This window comes from Anabrus simplex, chromosome 6, assembly GCF_040414725.1.
Source record: "Anabrus simplex isolate iqAnaSimp1 chromosome 6, ASM4041472v1, whole genome shotgun sequence".
In the NCBI taxonomy this organism is placed as follows: domain Eukaryota; kingdom Metazoa; phylum Arthropoda; class Insecta; order Orthoptera; family Tettigoniidae; genus Anabrus; species Anabrus simplex.
In genome coordinates, this window is record NC_090270.1 from 67,707,689 (window position 1) to 67,729,593 (window position 21,905).

Sequence of the window (21,905 nt, forward strand, 5' to 3'; positions counted from 1 at the left end):
AAAATTCCAGGAACTACTTAGGTCTGCTAAAGACAAGTGCCATCCACTTTCCACAGCAGGTGTCTACAAGATCTCGGGCAGCTGCGGCCAGGTATATCTAGGCACTACAAAACACGACATCGCCACACGACTGAAGGATCATAACAGAAGAAGCAGGAAGATCATCAGTCGCTGAACACTCGCTGCTAGCAGACCATGACATACAGTTCAGCAACACCAAAGTACTGCCAATCACTGTATCTTATCACGCCCAGCTACAAAGAGGAGCCATTGAAATCCTGAAGCACACCAGCAGTTTCATCCATAAGGGGGAATATGAACGGGTATGCAAAACCTGGGCCCAGTATTTGGGAAGCCAGGTTCTGCCTGTCACAAGTTAGGTATAAGGGCGAGTAATATAGGAATAATACCTCTTAAAATGCCATGGTCCAGCTGGCCCGGCCGGTAGTACTTTGTAGGGGCCCCAACCAGGGTTATGTTGACGATGGTCAATGGTTTCTGAAAGCGGATGAAGACATACATGTTCCAACGGTGGATAAAGCGGAGGAACGATCTTCAGAGAGCAGCGTCTGTTCTTCAGTGAAGCGGCTACAAAAGGAGCTTTTAGTCCTTTTAGTCCCAGTCCTGGGGCTTACAACCTCGATTTTATTACTTGAAGGAGTGATGCGACTCACTCTGTTATTAACAACCAAGCATCATGGAAAGTCGTCAGAAAGAAGACACTACCCCCGATGGTAATTGTTCGCAGGAATCTACCGTTGCTAGGAACGGAAGCAGGCCTCCTGATTCTGGGAAGCCTGAACCTAGATGCTTAGGAAAGAATTCTAAGACTGGACACGGGAAACTCATGACCAAACATAAATACTACTTTGGAACGTTGATCGCCAACTGATTGCTCAAGTTTGGTGAGCACAAAGAGCTGACCAAGATGATGGATGACCACAACATATCGGTTTTGGCCTTCCAAGGAACACGATATCAGGACGAAGATATAATGGACTATACGGATATAGGATCTGTAAAGGAATAAGCGCAATGGAGATAGGCAAGAATTTGCCAACGTTTGGAACGGCCTTTGCAGTATGTAAGTTACTGGCTCGGTAGTGTTTTTCTCTAGTCCTTCAGAGAAATTATCTCTTCTGACTCTTCGTAGTGGAATTAAAGGGTACATCCTGATCAATGCCCATGCACCAATCAATGAAGACAAAATGCGCAGTCCTGAGAAAGTAGACCAGTTTTGGGAACTTCGTGAAGAACAGATGGAGGAAATATCTAACAAGAACATAAAAATATTTATGGGAGATTTTAATGCCCATTTGGTAATGGGAGCACAAGACAGATCACAATTTGACCAACAAAAACGGAATAAGGCTTGCTGAATTTTGCGGACGTGTGATCTTCAGTTAATGTCGACTTTCAATAAACATAAACCAAGAGAAGTTTCGGCGTTCACCGCGTAACCTAAACGGTGAGAAACAGATTGGCCATGTTGCAATCTCTAGAATAGCAATGAAAGAGATTATGAACGTTGAAGTTCAGAGAGGTGCAAAAATTGACTATGATCATTACCTCTCCAAGGTTAAAATGAATTTTATTCCTTTCAAGAAGACTACAGACACTGGAAATACAATTCGGAGATATAATGTGACAAAACTTAAGATTAGCCAAGAAGTTAAGGAGCAGTTTCACCACAACTTGTCCGTTGATTCTAAGAATTGGGCTGACAGCGCATCTAAGATCCAACAGGTAGATAAGGCCACAATCCTGCCAGCTCCAAAACAAAAACATATATGGTGGTTCTGTGATAATGCACTGGCCCGGAGAACTGATGCCTGGAGAAAATGAAATTCGACCAAGGATTAGGAAGATTTTGATACATTCTGTGATGCAAGGAAAGCTGCAGCCCGAATGTTTCGATATGCAAGGCGATAGTATGAGAAACAACAGATGGAACAGACCGATCAGGACTTCCGGAAGAACAACGTCGGGGACTTTTTATCAAACCTTCAAATTTAATCTGAAAGGTTATACAAACCCTAGTCGATGCTTTATAGTTGCTACTAGAAAGCTAGGCCTGAACAACAGGGAAAATTGCAACATTTTGGCTCACCACTTCAATAAGTTGCTCAACTGTGATAAGCCAACGCAAAGACTACCCGTCTTCCCTCCTAGCCAAGGTCTGTCCAATTCTCAGCCTCATTGAAAGTTGGAAATTAAGTAGGTCATAGATCGTCTGAAAGATAATAAAGCAGTTGGGGAAGATTCCATAGTGGCGGAATTATTGAAGCTAGCGAATGAGGATACTCTGGACGTACTAGTCTGTCTCTTTCAGGAGATTTGGAAAACGGGTACTATACCAGATGAATGGCAGTCAGGACTAACCCATCCTCTCCATAACAAAGGAAAAAAGAAGAACGTTGAAAATTACAGAGATATATCGACAGTGCCTGTCCCTTACAAGATTTTTTCTAAAGCACTCCTCAACAGAATGGAAGTTCATATTCATAAGCAGATTGGCGAATACCAGGCTTGTTTCACAAAGGGCCGTTCCTGTCCGAAACAAATTCTCATTCTGAAGAACATCATCAGATATAAGATAATAGGGAGATTTGAATATCTGTGGACTTCAGAACAGCATCCGACTCGATTGACCGACAGCCATTATTGGATGTTCTGGAAGAGTTTGGGGTGGATTCTCCATCCAGAAACTTGATTAAGCAGACTCTAAACCAACACCATATCAAAGGTAAAATTCAAGAATGAAATCTCAGAGACCTTCTAGGTAATGACTGGGGTCAGACAAGGGGATGGACTTTCTATACTTCTTTTCAATTGTATCTTGGAAAAGGTAATCTAGATTAGAAGAATTCGCCATACGAAGATCGGTTTCCCCCAAACACAAGGGAGTGTATGTTGACTGTCTGACTTTCGCGGACAACTCAGCCATATTTGCAAACGACGTCAATTCAGAAATTAGGAATATGAACCTTTTAAGGAAGCAGCAGATTAAGTAGGACTACAAATCTTCTTTGAGAAGACGAAATACATGACGAACATCAGTGATGGTCAAGAATGGATATTAACAGACCATGGAAAGATTGGAAGAGTGAGGAAGTTGAATTATCTGGGTGAAGTAATCCAAGAGAATGGGTTACAACAACAATGATGATGATGATGATGATGCTTGTTGTTAAAAGAGGCCTAACATCGAGGTCATGGGCCCCTAATGGTACGAAATAAAATAACAAAAAATTCAAATTCATCCACTGACCAAAAAGGTGCCATGAAGAATGAATGGATGGACATGAACCGTACAAAAAACAAAAACAAACAAACAAACAAACAAACAAACAAACAAACAAACAAAAACAGTGGATCAGACTCAAAAAGAAGGTAGTTAATTCGAGTATTACTTATCAAGGGACCATTTATTAAGCACAATGACGCTTGATATCTGAAGGGGTGCTAAATTCACGTCTAAAGCCCCACAGAATGGTACATGTCGCGAGTAAAGTAGAACCATGGTATTTGTCTTTTTGGGGTACTAATCGAAAGTAGCGAAGACTCACGGTGGTCCACACAAGATGGTACTACTCACAAGTATTGCAATTCGTACAGGGAACGCAGACCTATGGTGTTGTTCACACAATGGCGCCACTCATAGCCAACGCAAACCGGTAACGTTCCTCACCCTCGGGCGCCGGTATTCCCGTGGTGTTCCTCACATAGTGGGTACCAATCACAGGCAACGCTGACCCACGTTGCCGCTCATATAGCGGTGCAACTCACAGCCTACGCCCAGACCCGCGGTGTTGCTCACATGGGTACAACACACGGGTACTGGAATCCAGCAGGCCAGGCTTTTTACTGCAACTAATCACAAACCTATGTCGTACCAATTTAGTGATACTACTCGCAAGTACATGCAACCCATGGTGTTCCCCGCATGATGGTACGAATCAAGAGTAGTTTCATGGTTCTAATTCAATCATCCCTTGGTCACCCCTTGTAGTCGCCTCTTACGACAGGCAGGGGATACCGCGGGTGTATTCTACATGTGCGTCCCCCACCCGCAGGGGGTAGTGTGTTTGGTTCGCGAGAGGTATTTTGTTTCCCTCAAGTCCGCCGGCAAGCCGGTTAGGACCCCCCTATCCGCCACCTGGGACGCGCCACGTGGGAGTATCACCTCTGGCCCTGCTACGCCTGCGTAGCAGGTTCGTGGGGGTTAGAACAAGAAGAGACCAATATCTGCACCCGGAAATTAGAGTGAGCGTTCCAATTGACTAAAGACATCTATAATAAGATGATGCTGAGTTTCGGAGTCAAATTAAGACATTACAGCACAGATGGGTTGAGGGGCAAGTTCGACTGAAATCCAACAAAGAAGTATACAGCAAGATGGCACCGATAACAACACCAATTAGAAAGAGAAGATTGCTGTTTTATGGGCACAAAATAAAATATGAAATTTTCTAGAACCAAAGGCATCCCAGTTGAGATGGTTCCAAGAGTGTGAGAAAGATCTGAGAGAGGTGGGCATTGCGGAGGATGAAATAAATGACAGGGTTAGTTTCAGAAGGATGGTGAAAAGCAATCAGGGTTTTATGGTGGAGGCAGAACCCAGAAGAGACGGAGGGGCCCTTTACCATAGGGGTTGAAGAAAGCGCTGATCGACGTGCTCAAGGGATACAGGCAGGATGGCAAAGCTGGCAGACGAACAAAACATAGATATTGAAAATGAGATTGGTTGTTAACACGCACTCCATAGAGGCTCAATTCGAAATAATAATAATAATAATAATAATAATAATAATAATAATAATAATAATAATAATAATAATAATAATAATAATAATAATAATAATAATAATAATAATAATAATAATAATAATAATAATAATAATAATAATAATAATTCAGTATTCGGGAGATAGTGGGTTCGAATCCTACTGTCGGCAGTCCTGAAGATGGGTTTCCGTGGTTTTCCCATTTTCACACCGGGAAAATGCTGGGACTGTACCTCAGTTAAGGCCACGGCCGCTTCCTTCCCACTTCTGCTCTTTCCTATCCCATCGTCACCATAAGACCTAATCTGTGTCGCTACGACGGAAAGCCAGTTGTAAAAAATAATTATTATTATTTTGGCCTAGAGAACAAGATCCGACAGATAATTCAAAATACACTCTTCCGAATTGAAATTCACACCTGAGATTTCTGAAGCTTTTCGAATCCAAACAGGAGTTCGGCACGGAGATGGACTATCACCACTACTTTTCAACTGTGCTCTCGAGAGGGACACCCGGGAATGGAGACATGCTCTCCAAGCTAAAGGAATTCCTAATGGAGTTTAAATACGTCGAACTCCTAATGGTATCAATATTGAGAGCCTTGCTTTTTCAGATGACCTAGCTCTCCTGACTTCCTCTCGTGAACTAGCTACTCAACGAATCAATTACCTGCATGAATGTGCAGTTAAGACTGGCCTCAGAATCTCCTATACCAAGCTCCATAAGCTCCACCACATAATCTGAATACCCACGGTAGAATCTTGAAAGTGGAAAGTTTCAAGTAACTTAGTGAATTTGTTGAATCCAACAATTCTGAGAATTTCGCGGTCTTAACACGTGTCAACAAGTTTGAAACAGCCTTCAAACTGTAATTAGACCTGAAGCATTATATACAGCAGAGTGTTTAACGTTTCGAACACACAGCCTGCTTGAACAACTGGCAATTAAGGAAAGGAGGATTATCCAAAAAGTTCTTGGCCCCAACTTCGGTGTCTCCAATCTTCGGAGCAAATTAGAAATATACACCCACACTGAAAAGATATGAAGTTTAATCCAGAAAATAAGGATAACTTTTTATGCTCACCTCTTCAGATTGCCAGCTGAAAGAATCTGTAAACGTCTCTTATCCTACTTCAGAAGTGTGAAAACGATTCATCCGTGGTTGTTGGAGATCGATAAGGATCTTTTAAAGTATGGAAACTCAAAAACAGACATTACATTCCAAGCACCACTGAAACACAAAGTTTGACATGTTCAGCAAGAAGTAGTCCCAGCTCGACTAAAGTATGTCCATTCTGATGCATGGAAGAAAGAACCCTCCGAAAGGAAAAAAACTTGGCTGGCCCGCAAGAAGACAAACAGTTGAGATCTCGTGGTCCTAACGATGAATGATAATTATAATAATAATTTATGGGGTCTAGAATGTCTTTCAATCTTTCACAGTTCATGAGCCTTAACACGCTTTTGTTCATTCAATCGTTTTTCTTTCGATTTGCCGCAAATCTTCATCTCCGCTCTGGCTGAAGTCAAAGGATGTATTATCTGTACGCCTTGCTTTTCTTGAGAGGTTTGTAAGTGGAAAAAAAACAAACAATTATTCTCGTTTTCTCGTCTTCAAAGCCCAAAAATATGTACATGCGGAAGAACTGAATGAAGCGTATCTTTCTGCGTCTGTACTCGGAGCAAGTGGCTGGGAGTCAAGGTCTGTTCACCTAGTTAGTGCGGCTGCAAACAAAGCTCTGGAACTAACCACTCCAGTTCTAACCACCCAGCGAGAGCTGGATCCACAATTGTCAGCAAGCGTAGACATGGATCGTGAGAGGTGTAACTTTGATACCCCAGGTAGTAACCAATCCACCGGTTCTCAAGGTAGCATCGCAACCGGATTATCGGATTCTGGGGAGTACGGCCAACCACGAGAACGGAGGAAGTCGGAGACCTTTGGAAAACTTCCCACCAAGACAAACACGTACAGAGGGGCATTGAATATCAACATACTAATCAGAGCAGGGAAATTAGTAGAGTTAGAAAAGATTCTAGACGAACAGAAGATTCAGACACTAGGAATCCAAGAGACGCTCATGGCGGATGACAATACGATAGACTTTGGCAACTACAGGTTATTCAAGTGAAAAACCGAAAGGAAAGTAGGTAAAGGAACACCGCTCCTGGGAATGGCCTTCGCTGTTAACAAGAACATACTCAAATCAGTAACGGAAGTCAAACCAATAAACAACAGTCTGAAGACGATGAGGCTCAAATGTGCTAACAAGTACTATACAATAGTCAACATACACACACCAGTAAACGAAGATAACAAGAGAGAGAAAGAAGGAGTAGAACGGTACGGGGGCCAACTTTAGATATCAATGAGAAAAATCCCTACAGGAGATGTTATAATTCTACTGGGCGACGTCAATGCGCAATTAGGCAGAGAAAGAAGATTCACAGAGGAACAATAGGATAATACCCGGGCATAAGTTCCCTAATAAGAATGGTCAGAGACTGGTGGAGTTGTGTTTTCAGCACAATAGGAAAATAATATTGACGCACTTCAAGAAGGATATCAGGAAACCTAAGACCTGGCATTCACCAGTAACGCCGTTAGGGGAATATCGGATTGATCATGTAGCAATGAAACACAAAAACCACAGAGAAATTATGAACTTTCTAGTGAGAAAGGGGGAAAACATCGACTCCGGCCACTACCTCACGAGAATGAAAATCGAAGTGTCAACCAATAGAATAAAAAAGAAGACTCCACGGACACCAAAGTTCGATGTGACAAAATTACGATCATCAGGAATGAAAGAGGAATGGGAAGAGGAGATAGCAACGACCTGGGGAGAATTCAAAGAGAAGATAATTAAGAAAGCTAAAGATAAAATTCCTCTAACGAAAACAAAGAGACACCCGTGGTGGAATGACATACGCGAAGAAGCAATTGAGAATAGAAAAGCAGCATACAGCAACTGGAACAGTAACAAAACGGAAACCAAATTATCAAAATATTTATAGACAAGGAAGCAAACGACAAGACACATCAGAAAGGTTAAAAGAGAATATCTGAAGGATCAGTTGAGAGGGGCAGAAGAGAACTTTCGTAACCAGAATAAGGGGGAGTTCTACAAGACGTTCAAATGGAGAATCACTGGATATCAGCCACTAAACTTTTGTTTCATGAAAGATAATGGAGAAGTGACACTGAACAATAAAGAAAACTGCTGAACTCCTGAATTGTCCCGAACCCACAGAGAGATTTCCAAGGATACAACAGATCAACAGAAATGAGAAGACAAAAGCACCAGATGAACTGGAGATCAAAGCACAAATCATGAAAATGAAGGACGGTAGAGCTGTAGGGGAAGGTGGAATCGTAGCCGAACTTCTAAAGGAATTCGGACCGAAAGCAATCAGTGAAATAACGAAGATAATACACAATATTTAGGAACTGAAACACTGCCTGAAGACTGGCATTCGCACATCTTCTTCATAAGAAAGGAGGTAGAACGAATGTAGATAACTACAGAGGAGAATCGGTATTATCATCTGCATACAAGATTCTATCACAGTGGTTGCTAGATAGAGTACAGTCGCAACTGGAACAGACGATAGGAGAATACCAAGCAGACTTTCGACCTAGAAGATCTGTGCTGAACGGATACTCAATCTGAAAACTATTCTGAGATATAATGCAATGAGAAGCAAAGAGATCGTTTGTAGTCTCGTAGACTTCAAGAAGACTTACGATTCTGTAAACAGACAATCGCTGAAACAAGAACTAGGGGAGAGAGGCCTTGACGAGAAGACGACAAACCTTACCAAACAGACACTAACGGATACTAAATCCAAAATCAAATTCACAGGGAACTATCACATTCATTTGGAATTAGAACGAAAGTAAGACAAGGTAATGGTCTATCATCTATTCTTTTCGACATAATACTGGACAAAGTGATCAAGGAAAAGGAACCGAAGGCACCGGGACTTCACAAACCCATCAGGTTAGGAAGAAAGAACAACAAAATAGATATCAGTTGTAGAACATTTGCCGATGATTTAGCAATACTTCTGCATACCATAGAAACAGCAACAAAACAAATCGAAATTCTGAAGGAGATGGCTGGGAAAGTGGGAATATAGTTTTACTTCGAGAAAACACAATACCTGTCGAACCCGAAAGACGCACTGGAGGAAATGACTACAAAATACGGGAATATCAAAAGTATTACACATTCAAGTACCTAGGAGAGATGATACAGGCCAATGGATTGGAGAAATCAGCTTACGAGCAGAGAAGGCAAAAGATGACCAGGGCATTCTGGAAGACTGGGAACATCTACAATAAATCATGTCTATCACGTAACACCAAAGTGAGACATCATAACACGGTCATCAAACCTGAAACCCTGTACGCAATGAAACATTGGTCTGGAATCGAAAAGGTGAACTAGAAAATATCAAGAAACTAAAGGGAAGAATTGTCAGAAAAATTCTAGGACCCAAAAAGACACAAGAAGGATACCGGTTGCGAAGTAGACAGGAGACTGAGCAGACATCCAACACAGTACACGACATGATGAAACATCGACTGAAATTCACATCAAGAAAATGCCGGACAGCCGACTGACTAAACAGATCTTGGAATACACCTAAAGCATAAAGAACATGGAGTGGATCGCCGAAGTTAGAGAAGATTTGAAGGATGCTGGCATCACAGACTCAGACATACACGACAGACGAATATTCAAACAAAAAGTACTTAAGTGGAAAGTGGGCCGGGAGGTCAAGAAGGAGGAGGAGGAGGAGGAAGGAAGGAGAATTTTAAGACCCTTTCATATCTTTTTCTTTTCTTTTTCTTCAATCCTCCTTAAATAGTGGTAGAAGAAGAAGTATTATATTTTATTTCTGAGCCTTGTGAATGTTATTTCTATCTGGAACACTAGCAAGCCCACCAATAACTTAGGAGACAAACTACTTTTTACTTGGACAGCCTCCTCATGGGGGAAGTTGTATTAATTATATATTTAATGACAGGAGGGCTGGCATGTGGTTAAAATTGTGCATGCAGCTCAACTTCTTTGGAGGTGTGCATGAAAATATCTGGACCACCTTGAGGCGAGGACATGTTTACTTTATTTGCACCTTAAATTCTACGCCGGTCCCGCGGTGTAGAGGTAGCGTGTTTGCCTCTTACCCGAAGGCCCCGGGTTAGATTTTTACCTGCATCCGAGGGCTGGTTCGTAGTCCACTCAGCCTACGTGATTACAATTGAGGAGCTATCTGACGGTGAGATGGCGGTCCCTGTCTAGAATACCAAGAACAACGGCCGAGAGGATTCGTCATGCTGACCACACGACACCTCGTAAACTGCAGGCCTTCGGGGTTAGCAGAGGTCACTTGGTAGGCCATGGCCCTTCGGGGACTGTTGCGCCATGGGGTGTGTTTGTTTGTTTGTTTAAATTCTACAATTCGTTGAATATTTTGGGCGATTCCTTTGCTAAAATGAAAACTCTGAAACTTCCAAGATATTCAGAGAATATTTGTTGTTCTTAGTGAAATTCTTATGATTTTTGCACTTTTAAGTTTTAAATATTAAATTATATTTGTCAAAGTAAAACTCTCAAATCATGTTGTTGATGCGACTAGAATGCACTACCATGCAAAATATCATGAGTATATATCTTGAACAGTGTTTGAGTCCTGATGAAAGACATGTATAAGAAATGAAAGTTGCCAAAAATGAGCAGCAAATGTATGACAGAGTGGAGCGTACCAAGTAATCGGCATGTATATTGCAAACATATCTCTTGGAGTAGTGGAGTTAATGCTCTTCAGGAAACGAGGGTCGGGAAGTTTTCAGCCTATTACAGTACCTGCTCCTGGTCTGTGTGTGCACATCCTGTTGTAAGGTACGTAAACTTCGTATCTGTGCTACTTTTACGGGTTTATGTGAGGTACTCACTACTTCTGCTGGTTTTTAGCCCGTAACCACACATCTCGTTATATTACGACAGTGTAGGGAGAGGTACCGATGCATTTCGGGATCCTCTCGGCCGGATGCATAAAACTAAATCGCAAGGGGCTGGCGAACCACCCGGTATATACTCAAGATATTCTGCAGAGTGTCAGATATATTTGATTGAAAAATGTCTACCTTATTTTTAGCCCTTTTATAATTTTAAACCCTATAAGGCAAAGGTCATGGGTTTAATACAGGTATTCTGTCAAATACTTTTGTCAAGAATAACCATTTTAAAGAAAGGCCGTTCAAAAAATACTTTCAATTCGTGTGCCTTTTTCCTTGTAAACTACTTGAAGGCGCTTGTTGGGTGTGCTTGAGAGATGCTTATGAGCTGCTTTTGTAAAAATATTATACTATCGCATTTATTATTGTTTTATTTATTTTATTGACTTATTTAAACGCCATATGGCGTGGCTCAGGCTATGAAGCCTGATGTTATGCCAAAACCATCTTATGTTTGCAACATTTTACAGAATACAGAGTCTTAATTAATTACATAAAATTAATTATGAAATTTAACTGAAATAATATAAACGAAAAGTAAATTTCTTAGTGGAGAAATTAGTGAAAAAATAGTTTTCATTTAATATCTTAATTTTGTTTATGAATTTTCAGACCTTTTCAAGTTGATCTCCATTAAAGGATCAAGAAATTTGGATAACTTCAATCCCACAGGAACAAGCTGATTTTTTTAAATAACGGACTGTTAAGTTTTTCAGAAAAATGTGTCATACATAAATTTCCAAAAATGTAACATTTTTGCAATTTGTCCTCTGACAATATTACTTTGTGTGAAAATTATTAAATATGGAATATTCACACTCCGCGAATATAATAATGAAAATGTTTTAAATGTGGTAGAAAAACCAGTTAAATAATTTTTATACTTCTGAGATATGTTGTGTAACACAGAAACGTGCACCTTTCAGATGAGTAAAAATTTCCGGTCCTTTTAAAGAGAAAAGTACATGAAAATTGGAGAAAATAACAATTTCTGACCGATAACGTTTTACCTATCCTCTCAAAACAAGAAAAATACGTTCTTAACATAATTTCGTTTCTTTCATTTTTGAGATGTGTGCAAGGAAATCATTCTATTGTAATCCGCATAAATTTGCATCGCATCGTGATTGGTCGTGTGTTGTAAATGAGACGTTTGTAGTTTACATTCATGAAGATTAAAAAGAGCACATGTATGAGAGAATATGTGTTCTCTAAAAATATTTTAAAATGTTGATTTAGACAGTGTAACGGACGCGCTGTCCAAGATGGACAGAAAGACAGACAGGAGGCCAACCAAAATGTCCTGTGTCTAACATAGCGTGTCTAATGTGCTGTCTCTTCGTATGAGATATTTCAACAGCTACGAGATTTTTTTTTACAATTTGCTTTACGCCACAAAGCATGCCCCGCGGCGTAGGGGTAGCGTGCCTGCCTTTTACCCGGAGACCCTGGGTTCAATTTCCGGTCAGGTCCGGGATTTTTACCTGCATCTGAGGGCTGTTTCGTGGTCCACTCAGCCTACTTGATTACAATTGAGAAGCTATCTGACGGTGAGATGGCGGCCCCGGTTTAGAAACCAAGAATAACGGCCAAGAGGATCCGACGTGCTGACCATATGGCACCTCATAATCTGCAGGCCTTCGGGCTGAGCAGCGCTCGCTTGGTAGGCCATGGCCCCTCGGGCTCTGGCGCCATGGGCGAGGGGGTTTACGTCACACCGACATATTTTATGGCGACGATGGGATGGGAAAGAGCTAGGAGTGGGAAGGAAGAGGCCGTGAGTTTAATTAAGCTACACGCCCAGCATTTGCCTGGTGGGGAATTGGGAAACTACGGAAAACCATCTTCAGGGCTACCGACAGTGGGTTTCGAAGCCAATATCTCCACTATCTTCCGAATGCAAGATCACAGCTGCGCGCCCCTAACCTTGCGGCCAACTCGCACTGTACGAGAAAGATTAAAATGGTGAAAGTTACCACATAAGTTCCGAGTAGAACTGCCAACTTTGAACTCTAAAATATCGAGAATTATCCACAATTAACAGTGCCCACCTCTGGAAATCCTAAAATTACGTGAGGTATAGCTTGTGTGCCTGGCCACGTATTTAATCTAAATGAATACAATTTATTTATTTATTTATTTATTTATTTATTTCCAAACCATACCAAACTCCCATGGCACTACAGCCCTTGAAGGGCCTTAGCCTACCAAGCGACCGTTGCTCAGGCCGAAGGCCTGCAGATTACGAGGTGTCGTGTGGTTAGCATGACGAATCCTCTCGGCCGTTATTCTTGTATTTATTTATTTATTTATTTATTTATTTATTTATTTATTTATTTATTTATTTGGGAGACCAAAATAGCGAGATGCCGAATTAACAGTTCCTGGTGAAATTAATATCTGCAATGGAGTAATACAACGCAAACTTTTTAAAATACGAAGGAAAATCAAGTAATAACAAGCATAGTGGATGATCATTAAAAGTAGAATGAAAAATGTAGGGAAACAGAATTATCAATAAAAATCGTGGTAAATGAGGAGAATGAGGGAATTTTAAGATTGGAAGTAAGACGAAGAGAATAACTTATAGTTAGGCTCAGTAAGATAAATGCTGATATGATACATATGTGACGCTACAGTACAGTAACGTGTACAAATGGATGGGAAAGCTCTGAGAAGAAAAGGGAAAGAGAAAGTAAAGGAACAATGTTAAAAAGGAAGGCATTCGGAGAAAGAAACATCCAATTCCAGTCAGAAAGTAAAGAGTTAAGGAGGGTCAAAATGCAAATAAATACATTTATTTGACCAAGAGAGGGGCAGGAATATGGAATATGAAGGGGTGGATCCAAGTTTCGCGATGTGGGACATGTAGGGAATAGAAGGATAAAGGTTGAGAAGAAAGGAATAAACCGTTAACTGCATTATATAGGATTTTAAGGTCGGCTATATTCCTGCGAGTTGGTAGCGGGCGATGGTCTAACTTTTCCAGTATCCGGTTGCTGCTCAAGTTTTGGCAGTCGGATACTCTGGCTCTACCACTTGCACAGAAGAATCACTGTACGCAGTCAGTGTGACTAAGATAAGTGGGTGAAGAAATAGACCAAATGTGTCAGTCTGTTGTTTCTTCCAGGAAATGAGGATGTTTCCTTGTTTTGGGTTATTTTATGGAGACTTGGATCAAGTATCTAATTTTATGTCCGTCCGTCTGTTTGTTTGTATCAAAACATGTTTCTTTCCTTTACACCATATAAATTCTTACAAACACCTAGAATGGAAAATTAAGATACCCTTGGTTTGTGCCGACTCCAAAATCATTGAATGAAATTAACGCAATCGTGGAGGTATTCTACTCATTAGCTAATCAAATTCGCAGGCATATTATGGATGTCTCATAGCTAAAACCACTTCACTGATACGTAGTTCTAAAAATTCTCTCCTGTACACGGGGGTCATTAATAAATCCCTCTGCAGAAAATGTTTAAGGGGGTTAAATCTGGAGACTGAGGGTGTCCAGGCAATACCACGCTCCTCTTACTAGTCAACGTGCTAAGTAGAAACTTGAAGCTGTACACCGTGTCCGGGTTAGACGTATACAAGTATAGCAGCTACGAAATGGGAACTATTTAATATACATAATGTACGTATATGAGGAGTGTGTGTCCAAATGGTGCTATTTTCACTTTAAGAAAGTTGCAAGAAAAGTGCAAGAAACCTATAATAAAAGGCACATAGAACTACGCATGATCGCATTTGACACAACTTTCAAAGAATTACATCCTCCTGGTCTGGATTGCTCATGACAATCGATAATATTCAACTATTGTATTGCGTATGGAACGAAATACTGATTTTCTTTTTTGGAAGTGGAAATAGAAACTTATGATCAGATGCTCCTCATATGCAGGTAAAGGCTCCATCGATAGACAATGTCCGAGATTTGATTGTTAATAATTTTTGTCACTGTCGAATCGTAAGTCAGGTATCTGCTCAGATGGCACGAGAGGAGCTTGGGAAAAAATATGCGCATGAAAGGAACACACCCTAATTAAATATATGGCAAGGAATACATAAATACAGTGCGATTTGGCCATTCTTTTCAAAGAGACCATAGTTATAGGACACTCTTATTCCGACATTACCATCTCATAGATATCTCCTGGTTTCATATTCTAACTGCCCCAACTCACTTCCACAGAGAAGTTACCACATTTATGAATTTTCATGCACGTTGGGTAGAGAGAGTGTCCTACTGCCCGGACCGTTCGGTCTCCCGATTTTACTCTCTTAGACATTTTTGATTGGAGATTATTAAGAACGTGCTGTACAGGAGAAAGGCTCGATATCTACGTATTACTGAAGGAGTTGGGCACGTGAACACTTATAAATACGAGACGTGAGCTTGAATCTGCAGAGTGCATGAAAACGCTTTGAGTGACTCTGTACGATGTTGGAAAAATACATTTAATTCACATCATGCGAATTAATATATAAGCATATAATTTTGTATACCTCTAGCCCTGTCACTCTACAATGCGTTATTTTACCTGTTAGTCTTCTCAAATTAAAGTACACTAACATAAAAACTTTCATGAAATAACCTTCGATAGTCATGATGTACAAGATGAATAACCGAAAGCCACCACCACGAAACGAGATGTGCAATTTATAGGCTGTTTTTACAGAATGGAAGTATATACAGGTGCTCAGTAACAGCGAACGTAAATTACCCTTAGAATAAAAGCTACATCCCTCATTGGAATACGGACATTTTTCGTTTAAGTTCAATTTCTAAATCCAGTCACCTACTTGCTCTGCGATACTCCCTAGATCTCATAAACGTAATACCGTCGGGTTCGGAAAAGAACAAGTGATGATCAAGCGAGGCAGGCCAGGAGATGCTAAAGAGAGGGAATCTAACAGAGGTAAGTAGAAGCAAGACTAAACTCAGCTAAGGGAACCGCGGTGCCAACACACAGTACCAAGTTAAGAGCTCCTTGGTCCACTTTAAGTCACAATTTATGACAAACAGATGATGCAATAAATTATTCTACTACCCCCACCCTCATGGGTTGCCCACTACAGGCTCACTTCCTGAGTCTGGCATTAAAGTAATCTCCCCTGCCCAAAATCACTTAACATCGTCGTGCACACAAGTCTCATATGAGGACCCAAATATTCTGTCTTTTTCATTTGGTTCTTAAGAATGCATAGTGACTCAACATTTCACTTTAGACTTCGTGTGGGTGTGTTACTAGTCCCACCTAACTGTTAGAGATTGAAGTAAAAAACATTGCTGTTGTCTCAGGAGTTAATATATCCGCATGAAAAATAAATAAATAAATAAATTGCCGATAGAGCGCTGGCCGTCTGAGCCCAATTTGGTGGGTTCAATCCTGGTTCAGACCAGTGATGTATAGAAGTGCTCAGATACGTCAGCCTCGTGTCGGTAGATTTACTAGCACATTAAAATCTTCTGCGGGACAAAATTCCGGCACCTCGGCGTCTCTGGAAACCATAAAAGTAGTTAGTGGGACGTAAAGCAAATAACATTGTTATTAGAAACATTTTTCTGTGTTAGAAATGACACTACTACTTTTATCGTACATTTACAATATGCCAACGAATACACGACCGAGCTCGATAGCTGCAGTCGCTGAAGTGCCCCCAGTATCTAGTATTCGGGAGATAGTGGGTTCGAACCCCACTGTCGGCAGCCGTGAAGATGGTTTTCCGTGGTTTCCCATTTTCTCACGAGGCAAATGCTGGGGCTGTACCTTAATTAAGGCCACGGCCGCTTCCTTCCCACTCCTAGCCCTTTCCTATCCCGTCGTCGCCATAAGACCTATCTGTGTCAGTGCGACGTAAAGCAACTTGCGAACGAATACACGTGTTCTTATCCGATCACAGCAGTTAAGCGACATTGAGCTTGATCAGTATTTGGTTGGTTGACCGCTTGGGAACACCACGTGCCGTAGGCTCAGTTCCTTTTGTTCAGTAGTGAGGGTATTGTCAGGAAGGGCATCCAGCCGTAAAATTGGACTAAGTCCACATCATGTGCCAACCTTGATAAATAAGGAAAAGGGTCAATAAGACGAACACAATAAATTGCCATTAATTTGTCTCACAAGAGGTCCTTGCAATTTTCAAAGAAAATGAACTCGTATTTTTGTATTTAGAAAATGTGAATGTATTCCGTAAGCTTTCAATAAACAAATCGAGACTTTTCTGCGTTCGTATTGAAAGTGCGTGCACGGGAGCGTTAATCAACTTTTGTGGTCTTTGGTATCCGACGGTATTAGGTTTACGAGCTCTAGCGATTTCTTTTAACTTTCCCGCCCTTCGTGGCTGTTCTCTTCCTTTTGCCGATATCTCCATTCTTTGAAGGATCACACCTCTTCGATTCCCTCGTCTGATTAGTTTTCAAAAAGGATGTTAGCATAGGGTTACTTCCGTTTAAAACAATAACCATCACCAACGTTATTAGAGCCGACTAAAAGGAGAGACTCCCCGAGAGTTCTCAAGTTGGAAGTGTGAGTTGGCTCCCTTAGCCGAGTCTGACTTTGCTTTACCAGACTTGTGTCACTCTCCATGGTTTCATCATTCCTGTCTGACCTCCCTTGTGGTCAACTCTTTCTTTCTTTCTTTCTTTCTTTCTTTCTTTCTTTCTTTCTTTCTTTCTTCGGACAACGAAGGTATCATGTTTGTGAAGTCTAGGGCGTCTTTAATTTCCACGCCCTTCATGACTGTTTTTTTATTTTTCCGATCCTTTCATTCTTCCCGAACAAGTGGTTGCGAGGTTTGAGTCACGCAGATATCAGCTTGAATTTAGGAGATAGTGGGTTCTAACCCCATTGTCGACAGCTTTCAAGATGGGTTTTTCCATTTCCACACCTACGGCTGTACCTTAATTAAGGTCACAGCCGCTTCGTTTAGACTCCTGGCCCTTTCCTATCCCACGTCGCCATAAGACATATCTGTGTCTGTGCGACGTAAAGCGAATTTTAATGAGATGTACAACTGACACGCTGGTTTCACAAAATGGTGGTGGAAGTAGATACAGGGGATCACATAAAAAATGAAAATCCACAGCCTGTTTCCAGTCATTCGACAGGGTCAGGAATGGACTGAATGAAGCCCCATCTAGCAGAGAGGATAGGAATTGTGCCGACTGCCGAAGCCTGTCGCACTCCTCGGGGGCAATGATTAATGAATGACAGATGAGATGAAATGATATTGGAGAGTGTTGCTGGAATGAATTATGACAGGGAAAACCGGAGTACCCGAAGAAAAACCTGTCCTGCCTCCACTTTGTCCAGCACAAATCTCACATGAAGTGACCGGGATTTGAGCCACAGAACCCAGCGGTGAGAGGTCGGCGCGCTGCCGCCTGAGCCACGGAGGCTCCACAGGGGCTCACATACGTAGCCTATATAACGCTTCCAGAAGTGCTTCGTATCAGCGAACACAAATCACTCCCCGATAACTACTGTTACTACTAATTGTTTTTATTTCTCCCCTGGAGGGCGGCGCGGACCTATTAGATCTCAGGGCAGAAGATCTGAATTACAGAAGAAGATTTGTGGCGAAGTTGAGAGTGTTGGCGATCGTGGCCGATAATGTGCGATAATTCGATGCTGTGTACAATCGTACTATCCAACCCGCGGATCGTACGCCTATTGTACGATCCTATGGCGTACCGTAAATTCTGTCGTTTTCCCATAAAATGCGTAGATTTTTTCCTTCTTTTATCCGTGCAAGTTATGCTTTATCATACGAAGATAATCCCCAAAATAAGGTCTCCTATTTTTTATAAATATATAGACCTGTTTATTTGTACAGTGGTTTACATAGTTTTACACCTTGAACATTTGGCTATTTTTCTACATAATCACCATTTCGGTTGATGCATTTTTGTAGACGCTGTGACAGTTTTTATATGCTCATGTCATACCATCTCGCCGCCATGCTGTTCAGGAAGTTGCGAACCTCATCTTTCACCTCGTCGGCAGTGCCGAATCGCTTTCCAGCGGGCATAAATTCGACCAATTCGATCCCGAAACACAGTTGTCATGACTTTACCGGAAGACTGTGTTTGCTTGAATTTCCGCGGCTTTGGTGAAGATGGATGCATTGGCGTGATTGTTGCTTCGTCTCAGGTGTAAAGTGGAACACCCAGGTTTCGTCATCCATGTACGATTCACCATACACTTCCGTCAATTGGCGATGGATATCAATCTGTTCAGTACATTTTGCGTTCAAAAATCGAATAACTGCGCGCACTTTGCACTTGGCGGTAACATCAAAGGAAGCTCCATTCTCAACGGCTGCCAAGCCAAGACTGCGTGCATCAGTGCGTCGTGCGCATGTGCGAGCGCGGGAAACACTCTTCACACTACTGTGGTCAAACAGCCACACGGACAGAGTTCTGTATTTATGAAAATAATAGGAGACCTTATTTTTGGGATTACCCTCGTAGATGACAAGTTGGACAGAGAGGGATATACTTTTCGAATAATGAGATTCCCAAAGGTAATTGACCGGGCGAGTTGGCCGTGCGCGTAGAGGCGCGCGGCTGTGGGCTTGCATCCGGGAGATAGTAGGTTCGAATCCCACTATCGGCAGCCCTGAAGATGGTTTCCCGTGGTTTCCCATTTTCACACCAGGCAAATGCTGGGACTGTACCTTAATTAAGGCCACGGCCGCTTCCTTCCAACTCCTAGGCCTTTCCTATCCCATCGTCGCCATAAGACCTATCTGTGTCGGTGCGACGTAAAGCCCATAGCAAAAAAAAAGGTAAATAATAATAATAATAATCGTATGGCCTCAGCTACCGTTTGCAGACATTTCGATTTGACGCCATCTGGCTGTCTGCTCGTCAATTTCGACGTTCCGGTTTACTCTGTCTGCCATCTAGCGGACCTAGAGTAAACCGGATCTCTCTTGGGCGTCTATCGCTGAGATTTAATTAATTTTGTCGGGTAAATACCAAATGTATCACCAGAGATCTTTTACATGCCGACATCGTACGACATGGAGTGTCGAATGGACTTTTTTCCGCCCTTCAAAAATCCGACTACCTCTGCCGGGTTTGAACCCGCTATCTTGGGATCCGGAGCCCAACACTCTACCACGGACCCACAGAGGCAGCTAAAAAAAAAAGGTAATTTACCAAGAATGGGCTCTTTCCTCTTGAATTTACTTCACGGTCTCGCACCTGTACTATAATCAGTAGATCACAACATTCGGCTTCATCAGATAGACGATGACTAGAGGAATTTACCCTATGTCAACGCCAATGATGATATTAAAGCCTGGTCTGACGTAGATTAATTTTCGGCTAAATAACAGGAATTTAAAAACACTTTTGATGAATATGAGTTTCCCACATTTCCAGAATTTATACTCTGTTTTGTCACTCCCTCCCTGGAAAGCTGATTATGAAAGAATGTTCAGCAAAATTAATCTCATTAAGGTCGAAAACAGGAATAGGCTAATTACTTCTACGGTGGAAAGATGTTCGCTGGGCAGTCAGTGTGTTTGAGTCAGTGGTACATGTAAACATTTCAAACTATCGGAGAACATTCTCAGAAGGATGATCAACCAGCAAGCTCAAGTACCGGTACTTCAGAATCTTCTGCTGTGAATGTGCCTAGAGATTCCGTAAAAGAAGATGATCATGATGACGACCTCCAGCTATGAAGTCACTTTAGTGACGTTATATGTCATGTTGACTACTTCTTTACATATTACACAGTTCTTGAGTAATGCAAATAAAAATTATTTTCATATCTTTGACACTGTATCTCACATATTAGCACTCTGACTTATATTTATTTTCCATCCTAACCTGTTTAAATGCGGAGTTGCGGCAGAGGGACACCTAGCTGTGGTGCTATAATAATCGGCGGAACGTACAGTTTTACGTGCGGCCCGAACCAGAGGTACTAGACTTTTCGTAAATTTCGTATTATTAACCAAGAATCGAAACAGTCAGCTTCGTCACAAGTAAGCTTGCTGCGTAAGTGAGCTATTGAGTTTGTAAAGACTCTTAAAAAAGTGAATGTTTTAAAGGTTATTTTAAGTCGTACGATCCTTTCATGAAAAAAATACGATATTTTAGGGTTATTGTGCGATCCTGACCATCTCAGAGGTTGGCAACGCAGAGGACGAGGTCTACTCTGCAAACGACCTATTCGATAAAAGCTACGCCCCTACTTGGAGTACAAGAAATTGTCGGCATGGGGTAGCTGTCTTTAGTATGCAAAGAGTCAGTGAGAGTGATAATGTTGCCATAACCCTTACTCTGTACATGGATCTACATCCCACACCGCGAGGGAGTCAGTGGTCCTTCTGCAAAAACACTTGGGGGATCGTTTAACGACGGGCACCAATATACACTCCCAAGTTAAGGGTCTATGATCTATCTTTAAGTCACTTTTTTCCGACAGACAGGGGATACCACCCTGCACTCATAGAAGTGCCGACTTCGGGTTCTCTTGTTAAATCTGGCATTTCTTCCACTTCCTCAATTTCACCTTTTCTCCCAGCCTCAATTAATCGCCTGTTGTTCTCTTTCTAGGTCGTAGATATAGGATCACTACCTATTTCTGTCCGGCTCCATGGCTAAATTGTTAGCGTGCTGGCATTTGGTCCAGGGATCCCGATTTCGAATCCCGGCAGGGTCGGGGATTTTAACCTCCATCGGTTAATTTCGACCAAGCTCGATAGCTGCAGTCACGTAAGTCCAACCAGTACCCAGTTTCTGGAGCTGGTGTGTACGAACACCACTAATCAGCATTCCTGAAGATAGTTTTCCGTGGTTTCCCATTTTCACACCAGGCAAATGTTGGGGCTGTTCCTTACTTAAGGCCACGCCTGATTATTTTCCATTCCTAGCCCTTTAGTGCCCCATCATCGCCATAAGACTTATCTGTAACGGTGCCATGTAAAGAAATTGTTAATTTCGATAGCTCGGGGGCGGGGTGTGTGTGCCTTAGAATTCATCACAGGTAGGGCCTCATCCTCATAGACGCGTAGGTCACCTATACGGCGTCAACATAAAGACCTTCAATAGGTCTCTTCGGATGCCA